Source organism: Benincasa hispida, chromosome 10 (assembly GCF_027475165.1).
Source record: "Benincasa hispida cultivar pf3 chromosome 10, pf3_genome.v1.1, whole genome shotgun sequence".
In the NCBI taxonomy this organism is placed as follows: Eukaryota; Viridiplantae; Streptophyta; class Magnoliopsida; order Cucurbitales; family Cucurbitaceae; genus Benincasa; species Benincasa hispida.
The window spans coordinates 54,519,090-54,532,483 of NC_143487.1; the positions used below are offsets into that span (position 1 = coordinate 54,519,090).

The 13,394-nt window shown below is 34.2% G+C and overlaps 1 pseudogene; it reads left to right on the plus strand.

Annotated features, from left to right (window-relative positions):
- Nucleotides 1-8,690: 8,690 nt before the first annotated feature.
- LOC150033467 (secreted RxLR effector protein 161 pseudogene) lies at nt 8,691-9,335 on the plus strand (annotated as a pseudogene).
- The last annotated feature ends 4,059 nt before the right edge of the window (nt 9,336-13,394 follow it).

Below are 13,394 nucleotides of genomic sequence, written 5' to 3' on the forward strand. Positions count from 1 at the left end.
CGGGTCATGCAGTCAGTAGGGCCAGAGTCGCATCCAACATCAACCATTAGCATAAACGTAAGATTGGACTAGATGGGTGCAACCATACATACCCTGCTAGTCTCTAGCATAAACTTGACATAGAAATAGGTCTAGAGGGGTGCAACCATACATGCCCTGCTAGACCTGGAAAACCATTATCTAATTAAAATTTAATCTTATTCCATCATCATGAACAAACATAATGTATGGGGTCCCTTGTCGAGAAACGTATTTTAAACATGTAATGCAACATAACAATAACATGATTATGCAACATAATAAAGGTACATTACCATAAATACTTAAAGAAAGGGTGAGATAAACTACTTACCTCGACTACGATCCTAATTATTCCTTATGGTTTGGTCCTATATATTTCATAAAGATCGCTTATGATTAAAACTAGTTTTAAGACTATTGGATTAGGAAATTTGATGAACATAGTTTACTTATTTCTAGAATTATAATTATTAAATCTTTGGAATACTAATATAAATATGCTTAATTATTTAACAATGACGATGACGATAATGATAATGATGATGATGTTGATGATGATAATAATAATAGTAATAGTAAAATAATAATAATAATGATAGTAATAGTAGTGGAATAATAATGATAATAATAGTCTTAGTATAACAATAACAGAAATAGTAATTGTAATAGTAAAATAATAATTATAGTAATAGTAATAGTACTAGAATAATAATAGCAACAATAATAGAAACAAAAAATAATAGTAACAACTATGATAATAACAATATTAATAGTAGTCATATTAGTAGTAGTAGTATTAATAGTAGTAATAATTATAATAATAATAAGAAGAAGAAGAATATAATAGTAATAATAATAATAATAGTGATAGTAATAATATTATTAATAATAGCAATAATATTATCATATTATTGATAATTGTAATAATAATAATATTATTCGTATTGATAGTAATAGTACTAATAATATTAGCTATAGTGATATTAATAGTATATAACATAATAACAGTAGTAATAAGGACATTTCATACATTTTGTTAAGTTGTTATTCTTTTGGTGTTTGTAATCTATAAAGAAACTTTATTACCTTAATAATATTGTTGATTTATTTTATCTATCATGTTTGAAGTTTTATAAAAGAAAAGAAAATAAAAGAAATTCTTAAATGTTAAAGAAGAAGACTTACTTAAATTAGCCAACTCCCAAAAAATTTGCTTCAACCTTTATTTTTATATCCAAATTTCAATCCACCATTCCTATATATAGGAGTGTTCCACCGCCATACACATACATACACACACACATATATATTTCCAGACCACCTCTCCTATCCTTATCTTTTTTTTTTTCCAAACCGCTTCTCCTATCCTTATCTTTTTATTTATTTATTTATCTCTCTCTTTCTTACTAACCAATTTATCTATTTATTTTATTATTATTATTATTATTATTACTTTCTTGTTATCTCTTTTCTAACCAACTCAATTCAATTTTCATTATCTATTATTATTGTTATTATTATTTTAATTTATCTAGATATTGCTCAAATGTTCTTAGTTATTTTATCTATTTATTTTGTTCTTAAACTTACTAGATTTTTCTACTTAAAAAATCTTTCCATATCATCATTATTTTATTTCTTAGAAATTTTATTACTTTGTTATTTGTTTAATTACCAAACTAATGTTTTGTGTGTGTTTTACTTATTATTTATGTACCACTTTTAATCTTAAAGTATGAAATTTAAAATTGCTCTTCTCCAACTAGTCTTAGAATTAATTTAAAAGTTAAAAATTCAACATATAATTTTCTATAATATTCATATACATACTTGGGTTGCTACACGTTTAACCTCAATATTTGAACATTTCTTCCTTTAACATTTAGGCTGTGACATCCAATCTTCACATGAAACACACCTTCATATCGATCGTATAACTGTACTTAATGTTTACTAGATATTGCAGCACATTTATTAATTTTTTCGCGTGCGTACCTGAATTTTTCACCGTAAGGCCATCACTCTCCCTCTTGCTCACTCTCATCGTCACGGCAGACCAAGACCAGCCAATCACCCCTCGTCGGCGACTTCTCGGTAGTGGCACGACTTCTCATCGTCACGGCAGACCAAACTCAGGTCATATCCTCAACCTATTACCTACAGTCGGTGACTTCTCATCTCACCCTCACGGTCACAGCCTCACAATCACCCTATCACCATCACTCATCCCAACCACCAAACTCCGATCTGCCTCACCTCGTGGTCATGTCCCTCCGTCAGATCGTTTTAAGGTATATCCTATTGGATTTTATGTCCTAAAACTCGTAGTTTTTAATATCATATTCTTGTTTAATAAAGCTGTTATTGAAAATCTTTAGTAAATTTAAATTCTATATTCATGAATCCAATAAACTAAGGATCCAAGGCTATTAAGTTTAAGTTTGAACTTTATGTAGTGACATAAATGTGGATAGTGTTCAAATATATAGCCAAAATGGTCTATAGTATATTAATAAGGTTGGGCACCTTATTCTGGGGATACTATGGATGCGGCCCATTTTGTAGTTAGTATAAACGATGTGATCCTAAACCGTTCATGTGGTGACATGAAAATGGGGGCATCCTATGTAAAGAGTTTACATAAGACTGAACCATAAAATAGTCACTTTTTACGTTCTAAATTCCGTTTAATGTATAAAATTGACTATTTCGTTAATTGATGACCTAGGTAACTTAATCTTAATCCTGAGCTAACTATGAACTCCTGTTCACTCGAAATTATCCTTAAATCTGCATAGGTGAGGACAGCTCATTATTACTGGCCTAATAAGCCTCCCATTTCAGGGGTAAGATCAGGTGGATAGCTGGGAACATGGGGTGCAAGACGAAATTCACTTCTACCCGTTATAGGGATAGTAGATAGGTTGTTCTCTTTAGTACTGAATCCAAGTCTTGAGCAAGGGGCCCCACCCTCTCATTGGCCCGAGAGGGGTTCGGTTTATAGGTTGGACCTTAAACCAATTATTCATTAGAGGATCAGTAGAACTTAAAGAATAAGATATAGTCTCGGGGGTAAACCGGTTTTTATGACCCAGCCGAAATTACGAACAACCTGTGAAGGATTAACTTACTAATCATGGTTATATCATATGGACACAAATATATCTATAGTGAGGGGAGTGCAACTACGAGACTATAGTGGAATGACCCATGAGTTAACGAATGTTGATTAGCTCCATCTAAAGAGTTTAGCCAGCTAATCTCGGATCGTAGGAGCCCATGATCTATAGGTTCATTAGGTTCCCTTACTAGCTCATATGGAATAAACTTAGAACAGTATGATAGAATAATTCGAATTGTTCGAATTAGGTGAAGAGAGAGAAACCGACAAGTATATGTGATATAGTGGTCGGTTTTTCAGTTTAGAGATACAACTTTAATATTTAAATGTGATTTAAATATCAAGAATATGAATACGTTCATATTCGGAAGCTTGAAAATAATGGAAATGGTCAAAGATGTAAAAAGTCAAAGAGTTGACTTTTGACTTTGAAAAGTCAAACTTTGACCAACTTTATATTCAAATGTGATTTGAATTTCGAGAAAATGAATGCAGATTCATGCTCGGGAGGTCAAAATTAGTCAACATGGAAAAAATCATAAAAAGTCAAAATGTTGACTTTTAGGTCAAAGTTTGACTTTGACAAAATGACTATTTTGCCCTTTGACTAAAGTTAGTGGGAAAATCCAAACTTTTGTTGGATAATTCTACTAACAAAAGAGTGGGCTAGGTGTTGGCTTATAGTGGAGACATTAAGCGCACTTAGATAGTGGATTCTAGGTGTTGGGTTTTTATGGATTTGTTTTATGCAATTGTTGCATGGTTTTTTTTTATAAATTGAGCTTTCAATTTGGATGAAAAAACTTTTGCCCATTTTGCAAAAATTGTTTTCAAATTTGGGCTGAAAAAAAAAACACTATTTTGAGGAAAATTCATAACCCAAAACCCAACCCAAAAATCCATTTCTTTTTCCATCTCTTTCTCTCTCTCGGTTTCTTCATCCATCGGGTCCCACAATCCGGTTCTGAGTCCAGAGAATAGTAGGTCAACTCTAATGGTGGTCCGGAAGAGTTCGAGTCGAGATTCAGCGAGGAAAAGCGGTTTTCAGAAGCTTCAAAGGTAATTTTTAGTTTACTGTTTTTTCCTTCAATTGTATGCTTTTTCCTTTAAATTAAAAGCAATTAGAGTGTAATTAGATCCTTATTCCACTGCGTATGTCTCGTGTTCCATCATGTGGTATTAGAGAAGGTTTCTCTCAGACCCGAGAGAAGCCACCAGACCCGCCGACCCGGTTCGCGCCCATCCACTCCGCTTCGCACAACCCGCGCGACCACGCGCTCGTGCGCCCACTCACTCCAGCTGACCCGCGCTTCCATTGACTATGCCTTCGCACGTTGACCAGCCGATCCAGATGGTCTAGACTGATCTGTTTGACCTAATTGAGTCGATTTGACTGGTTCAACTTAGGTTTTAAAGTTTTTGGGTCGGTTCGAGAGTTTTTTGGCTGGTTCAAGTTGATTCAAAGGTGTTTGAAGCTGATTTAAGAGCGGTTTTTTGTACTACAAATTATTATTGTAATAGTTTAGTTGTCAGCTTAATTTAAGAGCCAAAACCAATCCATTTTAGGGTGTTTAATTAATTATGCATGTTGATGTATGATTTAATTAAATTTTGAATCTTGTTGTGCATATAGTATGCCATATAGATTTAAAATCCCACCATAGGTAAACATGTACATACATTTGATATATGTTATAATTGTTATAATGTATATAGTATGCATGTTAAGTTTTTTTTTAATATAAAGAGTTATATTAAAGCATGATCATTAAGTATGAATGTATGTTATAGATGTATGATTCTAGGGTTATAATGGTTATTTTTTTATTTTATAATTGTTATAAAATAACCTAGATTTTAAAATCTATAACAAAGGTAAAAGTTGCATGCTCACCTAGGATTAAATTGGTGCAATTTCAATCGGCTTTTCTAATGAGTTAGAATAGGTCGATTACTTGTTAAACAAAGAGTTATTTACTTACCCGGGGAGATCTTGTCTAAGGTTTGGGGTTCTTAAGATGACGGTTTACGGAGCACCGAATACCTGGAGATCAAGCCGGTGTCTGAGTTAGGTTAAACCGGTTTTATGAGCATGCGTGAGCGGTGTGAGGTAATAAAATTTGTTTATCACCTAGACATCATAGGTTAAAAATCCAGTATAAAAGTTATACTCAGTTGAATCACCTAGACTTAGGATATGTTTAAGTTAGCCGAAATGCATCGCTAAGTATTTTATACCCTAACCATCTAGAACACTTCAGCTGGAAAGAAGTAATGTACTTTTAGCTCTAGCATCCCTAAGAGTTCACACCGTGAGATTCATGCTTGGTTTTGGGCCGCCCTGGGAGCGGACACCATTCGGAGAGTGTTTGTATGAGTCAATACTAAGGTGAATAGGGGAAGTTGTTCATAGTAAGTGGGAGAAGGAAGTGTGTCAATGCATCCTACGGTCTCTTCCATTAGGTCGCATCGTGAGATTCCTATAATGCGCCTGCTTGTCTGCCATGGAGCGACCTTACCAATCGGAGGGCTGTATTATAGGATTCGGAACTTCGCGAACTCTAGAAATTGATAGGGTCTCTCAGGTCCGTTTTCATTCTTGTCTTTCCAACTTTGGGAGTATAATGATTCTGATCTTTGAGGTCTGAAAATGGAGGGTCACACTTACAAGAATTACTAAGTGTTAGTAAATTCTTGACCAAAGTAGTGATAACTGAGTTACTATAGGAATAAGAGTTATTCTGGTGATAGTATCTAGTCAAGATAGTTTTGGTTCAATAGAGGAATAGTCGATCACCCCTCGGTGAAGGTTATTCTAAACCATTGAAATATCGTTGCAAAATATAATAATGAAGGGTACATTATTAGTTTTTTTGCTAAACTTGATTGGATTTAAAAGATTAATGTTTTTACTAAAAATGATATGTTTTTCTTTCAGCATGACTAGCTCTTTAGTTCAACTATTAGCTTCTGAAAAACTTAACAGCGACAACTACTCAACATGGAAAACAAATTTGAATTCAACACTAGTAATAGATGACCTGAGATTTGTCTTAACTGAGGAATGTCCTCAGGCCCCTACCTCGAAAGAAGCACAAGGTAAATATGATTTACTAATTGCTGAAACATGTTTCATGGAGTATGATACATCAACCTGGATATTGGATTCAGAAGTCACTAATCATATTTGCTTCTCTTTTCAGGAAACTAGTTCCTGGAAAAAGCTTGAAGAAGGCGAGATCACCCTCAAGGTTGGAATAGGAGAGGTTGTCTCGGCCGAAGCAGTGGAAGATTTGAAGTTGTTTTTCAACGATAGATATATCATACTTAAAGATGTTTTGTATGCTCCTAAAATGAGACGGAATTTAATATCTATCACATGTATATTGGAACAAATGTATAAAATATCTTTTGAAGTTAATGAAGCGTTCATTTTCAGAAAAGGTATTCAAATTTGTTCTGCTATACTTGAAAACAACTTATATAAGTTAAGACCAACTAAAGCAAAATTTGTCTTAAATACTGAGATGTTTAGAACAGTCGAAACTCATAATAAAAGACAAAAAGTTTCTTCTAATGCCTATCTATGGCACTTAAGACTTGGCCACATAAATCTCAAGAGGATTGAGAGATTGGTTAAGAATGGACTCTTAAATCAGTTAAAAGACAATTCTTTACCTCCATGTGAGTCTTGTCTTGAAGGAAAAATGACTAAGAGATCTTTTACTAGAAAAGGTCTCAGAGCCACAATACCCTTAGAACTCGTACATTCGAACCTCTGTGGACTGATGAATGTCAAAGCTCGAGGTGTATGAATATTTCATCAGTTTTATTGATCATTATTCAAGGTATGGTCATATTTACCTAATGCATCACAAGTCTGTTTTTTTAAAAAAAAAAGTTCAAGGAATATAATGCTGAGGTTGAGAACCAGTTAGGTAAAACAATTAAGACACTACGATCAGATCGAGGTGGGGAGTACATGGACTTAAGATTCTAGGACTATATGATAGAACATGGAATCAAGTCACAACTTTCTGCATCTAATATGCCACAGCAGAACGGTGTATCTGAAAGAAGAAATAGAACCTGGTTGGACATGGTTCGCTTAATGATGAGCTTTGCTAAGTTACCTGATTTCTTTTGGGGACATACATTAGAGACTGCTGTCTATATTTTGAATAACGTTCCCTCTAAAAGTGTTTTAGAAACACCTTATTGGCTATGGAAAGGGCATAAAGGCAGTTTACATCACTTTAGGATTTGGGGATGCCCGACACACGTGTTGGTGCAAAATCCTAAAAAATTGGAACGTCGTTCAAAACTATGCCTATTTGTAGGTTATCCAAAAGAAATAAAAGATGGTCTATTTTATCATCATCAAGAAAACAAGGTATTTGTATCAAAAAATGCCACATTCTTAGAGGAAGACCATATTAGAAATCATCAACCAAGCAGTAAAATAGTGTTGAAAGAAATTTCAAAAGACGCTACAGATAGAGCTAGTTCATCTACTAAAGTAGTAGATAAAACTAGTACATCTGGTCAGTCACATCCTTCTCAAGAGTTGAGAATGCCTCGACGTAGTGGGAGGGTTGTTCATCAGCCTGATCGTTACTTGGGTTTAATGGAAACAAGTCGTCATACCTGATGACGACATAGAGGATCCATCGACCTATAAACAGGCGATGAAATATGTGGACCGTGATCAGTGGGTCAAAGCCATGGACCTCGAAATGAAGTCTATGTACATCAATTCCGTCTAGAAACTTGTAGATCAACCAAATGATGTAAAACCAATTGGTTGTAAGTGGATCTACAAGAGAAAACGAGACCAAGATGGTAAAGTACAGACTTTTAAGGCTCGACTTGTGGCAAAGGGTTATACCCAGAGAGAGGGAGTGGACTATGAAAAAACTTTCTCTCCCGTTGCCATGCTTAAGTCAATTAGAATACTCTTATCCATTGCCACCTTTTATGACTATGAAATTTGGCAGATGGATGTCAAGACAGCCTTTCTAAATGGCGATCTTGAAGAAAGTATCTATATGGCTCAACTAGAGGGGTTTATTGCACAGGGTCAAGAACAAAAGGTTTGTAAGCTTCAAAAATCCATTTATGGGTTGAACAAGCTTCTAGATTTTGGAATATAAGATTTGATAATGCGATCAAATCTTATGGTTTTGAACAGAATGTTGACGAGCCTTGTGTTTACAAGAAGATCGTCAATTCTACTATAGCGTTCTTAGTTTTATATGTCGATGATATTCTACTCATTGGGAATGATGTAAAATATCTTACTGACGTTAAAAAATGGCTAGATACACAATTCCAAATGAAAGATTCAGGAAATGCACAGTATATTCTTGGGATCCAAATTGTTCGGAATAGCAAGAACAGGACACTAGCCATGTCTCAAGCATCTTATATAGACAAAATGTTGTCTAGACATAAAATGCAGAATTCGAAAAAGGGTTTGTTGCCTTTAAGACATGGAATTCATCTGTCAAATGAACAATGTCCTAAGACACCTAAAGAAGTTGAGGATATGAGAAATATTCCCTATGCTTCCGCTGTTGGAAGCCTGATATATGCAATGTTATGTACTAGACCTGACATATGCTACTCAGTAGGGATCGTCAATAGGTACCAGTCTAATCCTGGACGTGATCATTGGACTGCCGTTAAGAACATCTTAAAGTATCTTAGGAGAACTAGGGACTACATGCTCGTGTATAGTGCTAAGGATCTGATCCTTATTGGATACACTGACTCTGATTTCCAAATTGATAAAGATGCTAGAAAGTCTACATCTAAATCAGTGTTCACTCTTAACAGAGGAGCAATAGTGTGGAGAAGCGTAAAACAGACCTATATAGCTGACTCCACAATGGAAGCTGAATACGTAGCTGCTTGCGAAGCAGTAAAAGAAGTGGTATGGCTGAGGAAATTCTTGACAGATTTGGAAGTTGTTCCAAATATGCATCTACCCATCACCTTGTATTGTGACAACAGCGGTGGAGTTGCAAATTCAAAAGAACCTCGAAGACATAAACGAAGAAAGCACATCGAATGCAAGTACCACCTTATCCGGGAAATCGTACATCGTGGTGACGTTGTAGTGACCCAGATACCTTTTGAGCAAAACATTGCTGATCCTTTTACAAAAACCCTCACAACTAAAGATTTTTAGGGTCACCTACAAAGTTTAGGTCTACGATATTTCTAAACTAGGACAAGTGGGAGATTATATTGGGCGTGAATGCCCTAGTTTATTGTATTCATATGTTTATTGTACTCATATGTAATATTAATTTCTCACTGTTAAATTTAGCATCGTTTGATCCTACTCGAAGTTTTAGTCCAAGTGGGAGTTTGTTGGATTTTATGTCCTAAAACTCGTAGTTTGTAATATCATATTCTTGTTCAATAAAGCTGTTATTGAAAATATTTAGTAAATTTAAATTCTATATTCATGAATCCAATAAACTAAGGATTCAAGGCTATTAAGTTTAAGTTTGAACTTTATGTAGTGACATAAATGTGGATCAAGTTCAAATATATAGCCAAAATGGTCTATAGTATATGAATAAGGTTACATGCCTTATTCTGGGGACACTATGGATACGGCCCATTTTATAGTTAGTACAAACGATGTGATCCTAAATCGTTCATGTGGAGACATGAAAATGGGGGCATCCTATGTAAAGAGTTTACATAAGACTAAACCATAAAATAGTCACTTTTTACGTTCTAAATGTCGTTTAATGTATAAAACTAACTATTTCGTTAATTGATGACCTAGGTAACTTAATCTTAATCCTGAGCTAACTATGAACTCCTGTTCACTCGGAATTATCCTTAGATTTGCATAGGTGAGGGAAGCTCATTATTGCTGGCCCAATAAGCCTCCTATTTCAGGGGTAAGATCAGGTGGATAGCTGGGAACATAGGGTGTAAGACGGAATTCACTCCTACCCATTTTAGGGATAGTAGATAGGTTGTTCCCTTTAGTACTAAATCCAGGTCTTGAGCAAGAGGCCCCACCCTCTCATTGGGCCGAGAGGGGTTCGGTTTATAGGTTGGACCTTAAACCAATTGTTCATTAGAGGATCAGTAGAACTTAAGGAATAAGATGTAGTCTCGAGGGTAAAACGGTTTTTATGACCCAGTCGAAATTACGAAAACCTGTGAAGGATTAACTTACTAATAATGGTTATATCATATGGACACAAATATATCTATAGTGAGAGGAGTACAACTACGGGACTATAGTGGAATGACCCGTGAGTTAACGAATGTTGATTAGCTCCATCTAAAGAGTTTAGCCAGCTAATCTCGGATCGTTGGAGCCCATGATCTATAGATCCATTAGGTTCCCCTACTAGCTCATATGGAATAAACTTAGAATAATATGATAGAATAATTCGAATTGTTCGAATTAGGTGAAGAGAGAGAAACCGATAAATATATGTGATATAGTGGTCGGTTTTTCAGTTTAGAGATACAGCTTTGATATTTAAATGTGATTTAAATATCAAGAATATGAATACGTTCATATTCGGAAGCTCGAAAATAATGGAAATGGTCAAAGATGTAAAAAGTCAAAGAGTTGACTTTTGACTTTGAAAAGTCAAACTTTGACCAACCTTATATTCAAGTGTGATTTGAATTTTGAGAAAATGAATGCGGATTCATGCTCGGGAGGTTAGAATTATTTAATACAGAAAAAATCATAAAAAGTCAAAATGTTGACTTTTAGGTCAAAGTTTGACTTTGACAAAATGACTATTTTGCCCTTTGGCTAAAGTTAGTGGGAAAATTCAAACTTTTGTTGGATAATTCCACTAACAAAAGAGTGGGCTAGGTGTTGGCTTATAGTGGAGACATTAAGCTCATTTAGATAGTGGATTCTAGGTGTTGGGTTTTTATGGATTTGTTTTATGCAATTGTTGTATGGTTTTTTCTATAAATTGGGCTTTCTATTTGGATGAAAAAACTTTTGCTCATTTTGCCAAAATTGTTTTCAAATTTGGGCTGAAAAAAAAAACTATTTTGAGGAAACTTCATAACCCAAAACCCAACCCAAAAATCCATTTCTTTTTCCATCTCTTTCTCTCTCTCGATTTCTTCATCCATCAGGTCCCACAATCAAGTTCTGAGTCTAGAGGATAGTAGGTTAACTCTAGTGGTGGTCCAGAAGAGTTTGGGTCGAGAAAAAGCGGTTTTCTGGTGCTTCAAAGGTAATTTTTAGTTTATTGTTTTTTCCTTCAATTGCATGCTTTTTTCCTTTAAATTAAAAACAATTATAGTGTAATTAGATCCTTATTTCGCTACATATGTCTCGTGTTCCATCATATCCGACATCCGAATATCCACTTTCTAATCTGATTTGTGAATCTATGATTTGTGTAAAAGATAAAACTAGTTGTTCGATTTGTGAATCTGTTCTGTGGTTTCTGGTCTGATTTGTGATTGTGAATCTGTGATTTGTGATTTTTTTGTATGTCTGAAATTGACTAGTTGTTCGATTTTGTGATTGTTTTGTTACTATTTGACTATTTGTAGGTGAAATTTGAAAATGACTCTATCGAATAATAATGAGTTAGAACAAAGTGGTTCAACTCCAACATCCATGAACATGAGCGAATCAACTCCAATAAATAGTGTTTCTAGTGGTAATGATCAATCTACGCCTATTACATTAGATACCGATGATAAGTAGGATGTACTAAAAAGTAATAGGTTGACGTCAGTAGTATGGAATCATTATAAAAGACAAAAAATAAATGACACAATGAAAGCAATATGTAATTATTGTGAAAAAAAGTTAGAAGGGGAATCTAAAAATGGGACAAAGCATTTACATGACCATTTCAAAATTTGTTCTTACGAAGATAAAGAGACATTAGGCAATCATGTTTGAGACCCACTAACACCAATGAAGGAAAAGTAGTCCTAACTCCGACCCTCTTTGATTATGAAGCTTCTAGAAGAGATCTTGCTTGTGCTATAATCTTACATGAATATCCAACAAACATGGTTGAACACAAAGGATTTATAAAGTTTTTTAGTGGTGTTTAACCGTTGTTTAAGATGATTACAAGAACCATGATGAGGAAAGATATAATAAAATTTATGAAGAAGAGATAATTAAAACAATGAATTTTTTGGAAAATAATAAAAGTAGGGTTGCTCTTACTACGAACATGTGGACTGCGTCTAGTCAGAAGAAGGGATACATGGCAATCACTACACATTTTATTGATGATTCATGGGTCCTGCAAAGCAGACTTTTAAGGTAATTTAAATCTTTTATATTGTTATGTATTTTTTGTTCATTGGGTAATTTTCATTTTAACATATTATTACGTAATACTACTATACTAGGTTTGTACATGTGCCACATCCACATACTGGATAGTTACTTTCTAAAGCATTAATGGAGTGTATTTTTTATTGGAACATAGATCGTAAATTATCCACTTTAACAGTAGATAATTGTTCAACAAATGATGAAATAGTTGACATTTTATTAAGGAAGTTAAATTTAAGGACATTGTGGTTGCTTGGAAATTTGTTCCACATTCGTTGTTGTGCACATATTTTGAATTTGAAAGTGAAAAATGGTTTGGTTGTAATTTCGGATGGTATAGAGAAGATTAGAGGTATTGTTTATTTCTGGACTCTTTCTGCAAAAAGGAAGGAAAAATTTGAAGAAGAAGTTCGTCAATTACAAATTCCATGCACTAAAAAACTAAGTCTTGATTGTGTTACAAGATGGAATTCAACCTTTGTGATGCTCAAAACTGCTTTGGAATACAAAGATGTTTTTCCTCATCTAAAACAACGTGAAACATTATACACTTGTCTTCCTTCAGATACTGATTGGAATTTTGCAAAAGAAATGTGTGATAGATTAGAACCATTTTACTTGATGACTAAATTATTTTCTAGGTCAAGTTATCCAACCTCCAATGTCTTTTTTGAAGAAGTTTGTGAAATTAGGTTGGAACTTTCTAAGTGGCTTAACTCTGATGTTGAGGAGGTATAAGTAATGGAATCAAGAATGATTGCTAAGTTTGAAAAATATTGGAGTGTGATTCATGGTATTTTGGCAATAGCTATAGTATTAGATCCTAGATTTAAGATGAGATTGACCCAGATTTATTTTCCTCAAATCTATGGATCTCATCATACTGTTGAAATTAAACGCGTTAAAGACTTGTGTTGTGATTTGATGAAGTTTTAT